The following is a 14,291-nucleotide window of genomic DNA, read 5'->3' on the forward strand; positions in this document are numbered from 1 at the left end:
ATTTAACGACATTAATTGAGATCGGTGAATAAACGGTAAGCTATTTAGGTGTCGAACCCAGGACTAAATCGGTATATTCTTTATAACGATACAGATGCAAATTATTTTCTTAGCTTCATTCTCGTTACCCGACTTAAAACATAATATATTTAACACGAAATACATCTAATATATCACTCACGAAATACTCTTACAAACATATAACTTGTTTATTTTTTCGATACTGTTTAGCCGCTATTAAGAGATAAATAAACAAATTTATTATTATTAAATTTATTTTGTAAAAATAGACGAGAGTAAATTGGGTTCTAACATTTTTAATCTAATAAATAATTTGAATAACACATACACAGAATAAAACAACTGCCAATAATATTAAAAAAATAAATACAACTCACCTTAATCAGTAATAAGAAATATCTCAGTAAAAAGATGTAAATTGGATGAGGTCAATGTTAACTGGAAGCATTACGTATTCAGTCGGCTATCTACCGATAATTCCCGCCAATAACTAACCACAAAACAAAGCATCTCGGTGAATTTCTTTAGTTAGACTCATCTTCCCCCCACTACGGAATCGACGTCATCGAAAGACATCCGCTAGTTTAACAACAAAATTATTATATCTAAAATTTGGTTCGCAAACTGTCATCACCATCAATTTTTTTTGATAGTCGTCTAATATTAAATTGTTTTTAAAATTGACTATCGGTCTTGCCCAACTTATAATTAGATAAAATATTAAAGAGAATAAATTTTCGCTTAAAACTATAAATGGACATATTACAACAGCCAACCGTACACAAAGGGGTTATAACGAGATTTTTACTTATTATTTAAATACGTATAATCACTTTATATACGTAATCAAGCTCAATATATAGTACATCCGGGCGATGATAACGTTCAACCGTTTTTCGCCCTCAAAAAAAAAAAAATATATATACTACGTGTAAATACGGACCCCACGCGCGCGCACGTACAATTTTGTTATTAAGTGTTACTATATTTTTTTAAATATCAATCAGGAATTAAAAAAAAATTGTATTATTAATCTTTTCTTTTTTAGATGTAACATGACCTACATGCTATTAGAGAAAAGGTAGCGCTAGCTACCTTACCTGCTAGACTAAAAGTTCCAGATTCGATCGATATCTGGAACTGCAGTTTTTTTTGAGAAGATGAACAAAAGATTTGCTTCTTTTTGAGAAGACGAACAGTCATCTTCTCAAAAAGAAAAATAACAGAACCGCATCTTTTACGATGTAAATTATAGAAACCACGAACAGTACGCAAGGAGGTAATGAATGATTAGTATTATCTCTAAATTTCACGGTTCGGCCCGTCTACAATATCCAAATCGAATGGGTGTGTAAGAGCGTACATACACCCGTAGATCTATTTATTAATTCACTTTATTATACGTATAAAGCCTAATTTTATTTTATTTAGATCTTTTAAAATATATTTCGTCGTTTTTAAGTAATACCTGGCTCTCAATGAACGAAACAGTTTAATCCAAAAATTATATTGAAAGTTCTTTGAGTGACATGGAATTAAATTTTGTCGGATGTCGGATTTTTGTAATCTATTTTGTCACCTCCGTAATAGAACAACCGAATGATATACTGAGGGTTTTGGGTTCGATTCTTGGCTTGGACTTCTCACATGTTTAATGCCTATCTGGGTATTGCCAGTTAAAAGAACGTTACTCGTAGTCTGAAGATCTAAGGTTTTTTCTCAGCTTGGAGAGGGTTTGCAGCAGCGTAATATGCTTATAAATAAAAAAAAAAATAAAAAATTATTCATAACGTTAAGACACTGTAGTTGATTGTTAGTTGCCGCACAGAATTACTTACGTAATGCTTCTGTCTCAGATCGCTTATATTCATATAAATATTAGATACGGAATCGATTTATTCTTCCTACAGTTCAGCTCTATCGCGTAAGGGATTTATTTATTAAAGCGCGTCAGACTGTTAAATTTGAACCTTTGTTGTCGGCTGGAGTGAGTAATATTACATAACTCTGTTCAACAACGGGCGCTGGCCAGACAGCGCGGGAAGGAACTTGTCGTGATCTTAATACGCATTATTAAAACAAATATTCATAATCTATTTTATATTAAACAATTTATTAATCTAAACTGCCAACAAATTAATATCCGGTTATTTTTTTCTCTTTAATTATGAAATGAATTTTTAGGGTGTATTAATATTGAGCCTGTCTGGGATTAGGGATTCGAAACCAGAACCTTTTGCAACATATCTTTATTTTCAAACGGTTTTTTTAATACAAGAATCAACAGTGTAATTTATTTATTAATCTATCTTATTGTACGCATTTTAAAATGTAACTATTGTATTTGTTAAAATGGAATATTTGTGTAGATACGTAGATATTCTACGTAGATACGTAGTTTGTTTATTTTGTATAAATAAGGAAAGGAAAAAGAAGATTTTCGAGTTTAATATCGCACTCAATAGTCTCTAAGGGGAGGTTAATAAAATCTTGTGTGTGTGTGTGTGCGTGTATGTGTGTGTTTTAAACGATGGCAGATTGTCATATGTACGTAATCTTTTTACTACAGAATAAATTAAATATAGATAGGTTTTATTCGTTGAAAAATTTAACGTTTTGTTTTTGAAATAACAAACCTTGAAGAAGTTTCAGAACCGTCTAATTTAGCTCCCGATTCATCGAGGATATTTACTAATGATATGAAACTTTATATATTTTTAAATACGGTTATAAAGAGTTCCTAGACTGTAAAATCATTAAACGTTACTTAATTCCGATCACAGATGGCAGTTGAACAGGTTGGAAAGCAACATAGTTAAATAAACCCGATTACTTTTTTATAGTCAAAATTTCTTTTTCTCAGAAAACCATTGAAATTCAGTTAAGATAATGCGATTCTAATTGAAAATAAGAATTAAAGCAAACCAAATCGAATGTCTGTTAGAAATCAATCCTTTTGTGTTTTTTTTTGTGAAAAAATTATTAATTACATTTAAAAAATACATTTTTAAATATATTATATTAAAAAAAGTTTAAAAATATTTTAATATAAAAACATTAATTAGAAAATGAAAATTAATTATGCAGATTAATAAGAAAATAATAGTAAAAAAAAACCTAACAGAATAAAATAAAAACATGGGTTCTGAACTACGGATAGAGCGGAGAAAAAAATTTACTAACTGCGGTAACTTGTACGTGTTGGTGTATGTAAAAGGGAGTGTACAGATAGAATAGATCAGGAAGCGTAATTGCTGTGACTGTATCCGACTATTTCGTCCTTCAACTTGGTTCGGCTACAATTAGTCAAAACAACTGCGTGTGTCAAAATATTTGTTACGTCATGAAAAATTATATTTGTTTATATTATTTATTAGGTGCTTCCATTATATACAGCGATGTAGTAAAAATAAAGGAAACTTAGATTGTAATATTATCTAATATTTTCTTTCTGATAACTTATTAATCTAATATAAGTAGTATTAACGAACGATTAACGTTGTCATGTACAATAAATGATATTTATTTCTTTCCGATCTAATGGTGTTTTTAAAACCGTATCAAATTTTGTTTACTTATACGTTATTTGTTTTCAGTATATATAGTAGTGTTTTACACGAATCTAAACGACCATTTAGAGAAGAATTCTACATGTAAATTAGGTAAGTTCTTTCAATAAAATATTTTGTAATAAGCAAAATAGTACACAAATAATGTGATTAATTACAAAAGGTTAACTCATTAGCAGGAATTATGGGAATTTAATGAACGTTTCATCATTTGCAAATTTTGTTTGGCAAAAATGATTATTTTTAGCTTAGCGAAATATATTTTTATTCTTGTTATTTTAATTTAAATTAAATAAAATTTATATACGTAGATTACTTTATAAAAATAATTTGCTTTCAAGTAAGTACCGTTACACTAGAAAAGGGGTTGCTCATTTTTTTGTATACTAAATTTATTTTTATTTAAATGTGCTCTAATAATTGCTACTTATTATTTCGGATATCAATATTTTATTGAAGTTCTGTTTTTTGTTTAAAAAAAATTACGTTTCTGTTAACAAATTGTTTTACCTGTGTCTGCATTTGGTGATTAATAATTTAGCTATCTATTTTAGGAAGGTAAATTTCCTTTTATTGTCACCGTGAAATACTTTACAAATATTTTCACACTTTTCTTGAAATTTATATTGATGTGTTCTGCAGATCAAAACGGTCGGTTTTTACGTTAGACGGTCAGATTTATTATTAATTTTTTTATTCGACAAAATTTAGCCAAAATTTTTGTTCTGACTTTTTTTTGTGTTAGCTAAAAAACATAGCTAACGGTACATAAACGGGTAATTATGAGGCTTTCAATTATTTAATTTTATCTAATATTCAATTTATTATATATAATTACAACCGCGCACGTAAACATAATGATTGCACGTATACAAAAGCACATTCGCGTGCTTGCTTTTATACTTTTTTTTTTGGTAAATATAACTAACAATAAAAAATGTAATGTTGCCGCTTCAGTGCCACAGAAAACGTGCTTTGCTTACTAAATCTTAAACCAAAGTCTTGGGTTCGATTAGTATCTGAAAAATTTTCCACAACTAAACTGAACCGCAAATTATTATAGATTATAAAAAAGATTAACAAGTGGTATGTAAGGGGGTAATGATACGATTACACTAATTATAAATTTATCTTACTTAGCCGATTACAACGTTTACTGTAAGCAAATCTACAATACAAATACGCACGCGCCCAAACACACACACACACAGTGAGAGAGAGAGATGAGATCTATTTATTTATTAATAATACTAAGATTAAGTAATGTGTGAACTAATCTACCTTCGTTTAGACATTTTAAGTTAAACTTTTTTCTTATATACCAATTAGCTGTCATATCGCACAAAAAAATTATTATTATTTTTTTTAAACTTAATTGTACGAAGTAAAGAAAGTATTGTGATCGCGAAAAATTTCGTTTTTCAGATTTCAACGGAAATATCCATCTTGACCGTTCCTGAATCCATTTTGAATAGTTTCGGCATGACGTCTTTACGTACGTATGTATCTCGCATAACTTAAAAACGATTAGCCGTAGCATGTTGAAATTTTGAATTTAAGACTGTTATAACATCTAGTTTTGCACCTCCCTTTTGATTGCAATCGACCGGGCTAAAAGTGTCCAAAACAGCCCAAAATCCAAAAAAATTTGGATCCTGGACTTTTTCTTAATCACAATAATAAAACCTCATCGAGAGTTTTTCAACGATATAAGTGATAATTATTTTCATCGGTTCCAGAGTTATAGCCAAATAAAATTTTAATTAATGAATTATTTTGATCTTACAAGAAGTCACCTAGGTTCGAATCAGACTTCTTCTCTTTTTTTTTTAATTTAAATATATTGATTTATTAATAATTATTAACATCTGTTTAAAAAAAAATTACAATAAAATTCAATAACAATAAAAAAACATTTTTTAAATGAAAAAATATCAGAAGTTAATGAAATAAAATTTTATGTACTTTTCATTAAAAAAAAAAAAAAAAAATGCGTATATGTAATTTAATAGGCGTAAAAAATGAAGACAGTGATGTCCTCATCAGATTTTTTTTTAGCCTCTGAGACCAACATTAGGTATTGCTTCAGAGGATAGAATAAAATTATACAAATTTGAATTTTGTAGACTGTGAAAATGCCATGCCTGACCGGGATTCGAACCCGGGACCTTCGTAGGAAAGACCGAGACGCTACCGCTTGGCTAAAATGTTAGTGTTCATTAAGTGGCGTGCAACTAAATATTATCGTGTCTCATTTTAATTTTTTTTTTTTTTTTAAATTGTTACTATCTTTCGCGTTAGAAAAACAAATACTCAATTAACCCATTTAAATTAATTAAAAAATTTGCTTTATTTTTGTCTTAATATACACAAGTTAGGTTACCGAATTTTCTTTTCTTTCTGTTTGAAAGGACAGACCGTGATGAGAAAAATAACGATCACACGCACACACAGCGAGAGAGAGAGTGACTGAGAGATTTTACACACACACACACACACACACAGACAGAGAGGCACGTAGCTAGGTGTTTTTTCGGGGGAAGCTAAGGGGGCTGATGATGATGATGATGAGATAATAGTAATAATAATGAAAATCATTTTATATTGAAACGGTTTTTTATACTTTACTGCACTTGAAAAATAGAAAACATACGCTTAGATTTAATACATCATTTACTACGAAAATAAGAATCATAATGTTAGTATATCATTTTTTTCATAATCCACATTGACACTCCAATAAAAGTTATCAATATTATAAAGGTACTCGTCGATTTTTCTTTCTCGCCATAATATCTAAAACTTCATCAGGAGTAACAGTAATATCTCTATGCACTGACAAAGAAACTAACGAACGAACTTAATCTTCCATACCCCGACTTGTTACGCGCAGTCATTTTGACTCTCTTCATTGTGGAGAACGAGCGTTCATTATTACATGTTACCGTCAGAGTCGTTAAAACTTGTAATGGATATTCGGCAAACATTCTTTGTTGCAGCGATCCGTTATTTCAATCGCTTCCGATTTTAAATTTTAAGATACTCTGCTTGGAGGACAGATTCAGAACATTTATTATCGTAATGCATCGCTAAGAGTTTTAGTTTATCCGCTTTTCCAGGACTAGCTGATCCTGGCAAAAGAGCTTGAAAACGTTTTGAAGATTCTTGGACCGAGTTTGGATTGCGATAAGCAAGCGCTGCGTTTCTGGTTTGCGGGGAATCCCCGGTAATCAATTATTTTTATTAGTATTGCACCAGAGTGAGCCCGGCTTTCACACGTCGAGTGACGGCGTTACTCTTGCAGGTTAAGGTATATAAGTGTGGATTAATGACTAGAGATGATTATGTACCGATTTATCTCAAATTTTGTGAAAATACTTTTGAGATGTTATACATTACGAAAATTTAAAACGCTAAAAATTGATTTTTTGTACCCGACTTATTAGATTTAATCCCTGAATGATAAAATCTAATAATTGTCGGTCGAGAGGGAAGGGAGGCAGCCCCAGTCGCCCGACAATTTCTGCGAGGGCTATAGCCTCCTTAGCCTCTTGCTAGCTACGTGTGTGATATATATACGTACATACAGAGAGAGAGAGAGAGATTTGGTGAAGATAGCTCAGTGGTAGAACAGTAGAACATTTATTGTCTAATCCTAAAGTTTCTGAATCCGTAAATATATTTCTTTCTTTCTTTTTCCTGTTTAGCCTCCGGTAATTACCGTTTAGATAATTCTTCAGAGGATGAATGAGGATGATATGTATGAATGTAAATGAAGTGTAGTCTTGTACATTCTCGGTTCGACCGTTCCTGAGATGTGTGGTTAATTGAAACCCGACCGCCAAAGAACACCGGTATCCACGATCTAGTATTCAAATCCGTGTAAAAATATCTGGCTTTACTAGGACTTGAACGCTGTAACTCTCGACTTCCAAATCAGCTGATTTGGGAAGACGCGTTAACCACTAGACCAACCCGGTGGGTTTCCGTAAATATATTTACCCTCCTTAATGATACTCAACATTTCATTTGTAGTTAGCGTCTCTTCTTCAGTAATGGAGTCTGAGAAAGATGATTAGGCGCGGTGCTAGTCTCAAAACTCGTTATCTAACATCGGATTATATACTATCTATAATTATACATTTTGAATTACCGCTGTAATTTTTTTTTGAAAATGGAAGTACGGATAATCGAAATTTTGATAGATGTTAATCGCAGAATATATTTATTTTGAATAGATTTACTTGTTCCGATTTCCAACAAAGGAAATTTTTTTTAGTTTTTATTAATAATTAATTCATATAACGATTGAATCGTACAATAAAACTATGCGTATTTTACGGATAGATGAAACCTTGGAAGTCCGAATAATTGAGAGTAGGATTAATAAAATCACTGAGAGAGAGCGTATTAATACGACAGTACTGAAAGGAATGAGAAAATTTAAACAACAGCATTACAACTATGAATTTCATTTATTTTTTTTACTGCAGATTTATATACTACGTGCTACGGAAATGTATACGCGAATGTAAAATGTGTTGTTTTACTGAATCGGTTACATTTTATCGTCGGTGGTCCTGAAAACGTCTCCAGCATTATTTTGTTGTCGAGTTCCGTTAACAAAATATCCTAGCGTGGCGAATATGTTTTATGTAAATAGGTAAAATCGGTTTAAAACAGCAAGATAACATCTTGTTTTACAACGTAAACATCCTGTTACATCGATGAAAAATGCATTTGTTTATAACTTTATTTTTAGCGCTTACAATAAAATATATATTTTTAATGCTTTTTATAAAATAAAAAATAATCTGTTATACTTTGCGATCGTCTATTTAAAACCGTATCAAAGGATGTCGTATTTGTAGTTAAGTTGTCTCGTGTTTTACAAGTATTTTTACTTCAATACAAAAACAAAATAGAAAATTATTTTTTTACACAAACTGTAAGAAATTTGAATAATAATATTTAATATTAAGAGAAATAGTACGCGATTAAATAATGCGATGGAGGGTATAATATAGTGGGTTAATATCAATCTTTCAGTATTTGCGGCCCGATTTTCAATCATAATTTTCATCGCACCCACTAACACACCCAACGTACGATGCCGTTACCAGCTGTCGCCAAGATGGCGACAGCTGGTAACGGCATCGCACACAGGTCAGAATTGTAATAATAAACAAGCTTGGGTTATGTTGTTTATAACACAATTCACTGATTTGTTGACAAAACCTAGTCCGTTTAATGCGTTGTTTTTTTTCGAACAACGTTGTGTCTGTGACCTTGACTAAAAACTGAACAAACAGCCTTCGCTAAACATATACCTTATATTCTGTAATATATAAATTCATATTTTGATAAATAATTAAACGAGTCAATAATATAAATTAAATTTAAAATTCCAACCGTGTCTAAGATTCGAACCCGGGACCTCCGGACGAAGCTTCTTACTTAGGAGGTCGGTCGGCAAACGGTTTAGTTGATGTTTGTTGATCTATTAAATAACATTATATTTTATGTTCTTATAAACATTAAAGAATTGCATAAATGTAGGAATGTAGGTTGTTTATAGCCTGTAACGCAACATTGTATTTATCTGGCCGTCTGTTACGTTATTTATTAGAAACATAAATAATCGATTTAATTATAAGTTTTACTGATTATTTTTTTTTATCCTTTAATGCTTTATTTCAAAGTAAGTTTATAACAATCATATTAAAAACTGGCCGTAATATCCTACTTACGAGGTCGTATTGTAAATAAAACAGGAGAAATTTGATCTGTTATAATTTATTGTTAAATTTTTTATTACTTTACAAAACGAATATACTTTATCGTAATATTTTTAATGTATTTATTAAAATTAAAGGAAATTAATTATTATTTTAAATAAAATGTAATCAATATAAAATAATGGACTAATCTTGATTTAATTTAATTATATCGAACGTCTATATAAGAAATAGTGACGCTATTAACTTTGTTACTCGTTTAGAAGTGATGACCGTTACGTTAGCAGTTGTATTTGAATTGTACCATGGCGTGATCAGTACTGTCCGACGGTAGCCAATCAGACGCGAAGGAAGACAGCTGGCCGTTCTGTTGTTCGTGTTTAACAGAGGGACAGCGCGACAGAGGCGCAGCGGGTCAGTGAGGGGGGTGATTCCCCTCACTGCATCACTCCACCCTGGCATTAGTAACCGACTGACAATTCTTTTCTTTTGGCGCGTCATCAAAAAATCAAACAAAAAAATAATTATCTCTAAAATTCGTCTTTGTAAAATAGTCCTCTATCAGCTATGACCGATAGAATTTTATAAATTATATTTGTCATCGGCTATTGAACTATTTTGTTTTTTTATTTATTAGTATAAAAAAATATTTTATTACATTTATTTATAAACATTTTGTTTTAATCGCAATCTGGATTTTTTAAAATGTATTTTAATAATATATCGCAAGCTATGTATTTACAATAAATTAAATAAAACTGTACCTTCAAAACTAGATTAAATTAATATACCGACGGTACACTAGGGGTTGATAAAGCTTTTTATTTAATTTAATCAAATCTAATGTTCCGTCTTGATAGAACTACATGTGTACAACATAGGTTCATCAGTAATACAAGAATTCACACGTACATGCACGCTTGCAAAGGGAAAATCGCTTGTTAATCTGTTACCAGTTAATTACAATTTTCGCTTTTTAATTTTTATTAAAATAATAAATAGCATTTACTTCTTAGCAAATGTTATACATTCATAAATATAAATGCACGGAAACATGAGAATTTTTAATTTACGAAATAATTTACACGAATCATATTTACCGGTACAAAACGAAGTTCTGATAGTCTATTTTAGTATATGTATTTTTTTTTACTTTTTCAAGTAATCACAAAACATAATAGTATATTTTAGATAGGGTATACATAAACGTAATGATAAATTACGTTTATGTATACCCTATCATCGTTAGCGTTTAATAAAATACTTCAAAGCAACACAGTGTGATTTAACCCACTGTAAATGAAATCGGGTTATTATTCTGATGAAACTTTATTATCTAATTAGACGGTCCAAACATTTTACATTATGTATAACAGAAATTTTACTATTTATGACAATTATATTTATATTTATATATTTCTTACTGAGAAGTGGATCACGCAAACTTTATCCATATTTAAAAAAGTTAGGATTTGCACGGCGTGTCGGTAATTTTATGTAAGAATTCAGTTTCCACGAGATGGTTTACAAAGGTTTATTCTGTTGTTTTTGTTTGTTGAACTGTCCAACTTTCTTGATACAGTGAAATGTAGAACAGACTACAATTTAATTGTATACTCAAATTTGTGATAGCGTATATTTAAGTAGGTTTTCAAACAGTGAGAGTTATTTTCAATAGTAATATCTGTAATATCACTAAGCAAACGTTCAAAGTTTTGAAAAAAAGTTGTTTTTTTTTTTTACAGAAGTATACTTCTGTAAACTATGTTTGGAAAAATTCATTCTGTTCTTCGATAAACGGTAAAATTAATATTTTTTCACGTTTCGGGGCCGGCGGTAGGCAAGGTAGGCGATGCCTACGGCGGCAAAGCCGCCTGAATTAGAGCGTAAACAAAATAACTACCCACAAAATATATTTCGATTACTTCAATGTAGAAAATAATATTATTTACTATTTATTAGTAGTTTTGTTTATTTTTTTAAAAGTATATTTAAATCATCTCTGAAAATAGTAGGTACTAGTTTTAGTTGTCGTTAACTCGTTAAAAATGTAATTTTTTGTTTCAATAAAACAATTTTACGTAAATCTATATTAGTATTATTGTCTTAATTCAACTATATGTCATTTTTCTGGTTAACATAGTTCTTTTATAATTCTGTTTTTTTTTTTTAATTTTAAACTTTTTTTGAAGCTTGGCGGGAGCGAGATTTTTGGGGTTTGCCTACGGCGGTAAAGACGCTAGGGCTAGCCTTGCGTGCTTATCTGTTTTAATTTGACGCGTTAACTTTATTCTCATATAAAATGGAAAAGTAATAATTCAAAATTAATCGAGATAAAAGCTAATTAATAAATAAAAAAAGAAAATTTATATTTCAAAAGTCGATATTTTAACGCGCCAACAGGAATCGTTTACCCCGCTTCTGAGGTCGTTATCGCAAGATCTGACTGACGAACACTGTTAAAAAATTTAGTATCTATAATTAAAACTCGAAATCTCTGGTTAAAAGGCAGTCTTGCTACCATACCATCAGGAAAATCAGCGTGATATTATTTCTTCAAAGAAAGATATCCAATAAATCATATATATATCTCCATTTTTACTTTCCCGTCTAGATAGCGCTATAGGTATAGAAGGGAAAGTATTGTAATCGATCCAATTTGGGCATATGTGGTTTTCACCGGATCTTGACGTTTTGACACCTTCTTCTTCTTTTTCCTGTTTAGCCTCCGGTAACTACCGTTTATATAATACTTCAGAGGATGAATGAGGATGATATGTATGAGTGTAAATGAACTGTATTCTTGTACAGTCTCAGTTCGACCATTCCTGAGATGTGTGGTTAATTAAAATCCAACCACAAAAGGACACCGGTATCCACGATCTAGTATTCAAATCCGTGTAAAAATAGCTGGCTTTACTAGGACTTGAACGCTGGAACTCTCGACTTCCAAATCAGGTGATTTGGGAAGGCGCGTTCACCACTAAACCAACCCGGTGGGTTGACGTTTTGACACCTAAGAAACCTAAAAGAACGGATGGAAATTTTTCGTATGTTAAGGTTCATAGTGTGTGTGTGTGTTTGGGGTTGGCCTCTAAATCACTTTATATCTCAAGAACTACTGAACCGATTTTGACCAAACGTGGTCAGATTACTTTTATATATGGAGCATTGATGTCATTACATTTTCAGCGTAAAAGGTCAGCGGGATGAGTCTCTAGAACAAGGTTGCCCTCAATATCTCCAGATTCTGTCTAATCACAGGCGATTTTGTCACTTTATAGGGAATTTCGCCATATTTTTCTTAGGCGATTTGTTAACGATTAAAAAATAACAATAATTGCAAAATCGAACCCCCACCCCCAAAAAGACGATTGTTTTTAAATTCCCGTAGAAAAAAGTCTAGGAGTGTCAAATACGGGTTTCTCGCAGGCCAAAGCATTAGACCGACTCAACGATTAGGAAATCTTTCATCGAAAGGCCCCGTCGAACGCCTAGGCTAAAATGCGAGAGTGCACCTTCTTGTTGAAACATTTCAGCAAGTTTACTTTCTTGTTCAATTCGGTCGACTTCCGGGTAAACGTACATTTGTAGCACGGCTAAATAAATATTGCCTGTATTATAATGCGTATGATATACTTATACTGTGCTCATGAAAAGATAATAGGTCTATCGTAAAATTATTATTTAATTTGATACTAATTTACAATACTAGAATTAACAATAAATAAAAACAATTAATATTTAATCAAATTGAACATAAAGTGGAGGACATGAAAACAGACACAAAATTACAACTTCAATTATCTGTCATAACTCGGCTATTTTTAACCGATTTAAAAATAATAAAAGGCTTAATAACATACATTTTGATAAAACCTTATATTTATATAACGGATCAAAAAATTAACATTTTTTGATTTTGTAACATTTTGTAATTTGTTAAGGTATAAGTCCTGATTTTTTGCTAATTTTAAAACTTTTATTACCAAGACTTTTTATACCAAATAATGATGTGATTCTTCTATCTCAACTTGAGATATAAATTTTTTTATAAAAGTAACAAAATGACAGATGGGGAAGAACAAAGAAGAAATTGCAATTTTTCCTACGGATATTTTTTGTTTAGTTTTTAAAGTAGAATCCAAAAGTATAGCCAGCTCACGATTTTATAAACATTCTGTATAAATTTATGTAAACAGTAAATCACAATTCCTAGTTAAACCAATTTCTAACATCACTTATTGGAATTACATTATATCTTGTATTTTCATTATTCTCTTTCATCTTAAAGTAAAATTATTATGGAATATTTTTTTGTTCTAAATAAAAAACAGAAGTTTCAAAATTAAGAAGAAAATTTGACTCATAGTAATGTTGAAAACGGGTTATAGAGTAAGGTTTTATTCATGAGGACTTAAAATTTAAAGAACTTTGTCTTCTTTCAGTTGCAAGTGCCACCTGATGATTCAGCGGCTCCATACAGTTCACGCAGCTCCTTTGAGATGCACTCAGCTCCTGTCGGCATCACTCGGCTCTTTACAGGTTACACGGCTCCTGACAATTCAGCGGTTCCGTACACAGTATATAAGCAATCTCCTCACTTCATTCAGTCCTATTACAAGTCTCTAAGGACTCATCTAGTCTTCTCTCACTGATTACATTTATTAATACAATAAACTTACATAAAGATTTATAAGTTATTAATGTTATACATATGAATTATATTTCCAATTACAATAAAATAATTATAATTACAAAAACTCAAGAATAATTTTATTAAAACAAACATCTCCACTTTTCAATTTACATTTTTATTGGTCCTCCGACTGCGGGTATATATAAATCTACAATTTGAAGAAATGTTATTCAAGAATCTTCAGTTCAAAAATCTACGATTCACGGTGTCTTAATTTTACAACATCATTTATGTACGATCTTTTTTAATTTATTTCATATTTAA

At 30.8% G+C, this 14,291-nt stretch overlaps 1 protein-coding gene and 1 long non-coding RNA gene across 2 annotated transcripts in view; one reads left to right on the plus strand and one right to left on the minus strand.

Moving 5' to 3' along the window:
• LOC142326566 (cytoplasmic dynein 2 light intermediate chain 1-like) overlaps nt 1-508 on the minus strand; it is an 83,288-nt gene extending 82,780 nt beyond the window's left edge. Inside the window, exon 1 of the mRNA XM_075369146.1 lies at nt 399-508. The gene's annotated coding sequence lies outside the window, so the exon portion shown is untranslated. The remainder of the gene's footprint in view (nt 1-398) is intronic.
• A 2,582-nt stretch (nt 509-3,090) lies between these two features.
• Nucleotides 3,091-14,081, plus strand: LOC142326634 (uncharacterized). Its single transcript, XR_012756821.1, has 3 exons — nt 3,091-3,683; nt 5,016-5,089; nt 13,777-14,081. It is a non-coding gene; the product is annotated as an uncharacterized LOC142326634 (long non-coding RNA).
• Nucleotides 14,082-14,291: the final 210 nt, after the last annotated feature.

The sequence above is a fragment of the Lycorma delicatula genome, chromosome 6 (assembly GCF_047948215.1).
Source record: "Lycorma delicatula isolate Av1 chromosome 6, ASM4794821v1, whole genome shotgun sequence".
Lineage (NCBI taxonomy): Eukaryota > Metazoa > Arthropoda > Insecta > Hemiptera > Fulgoridae > Lycorma > Lycorma delicatula.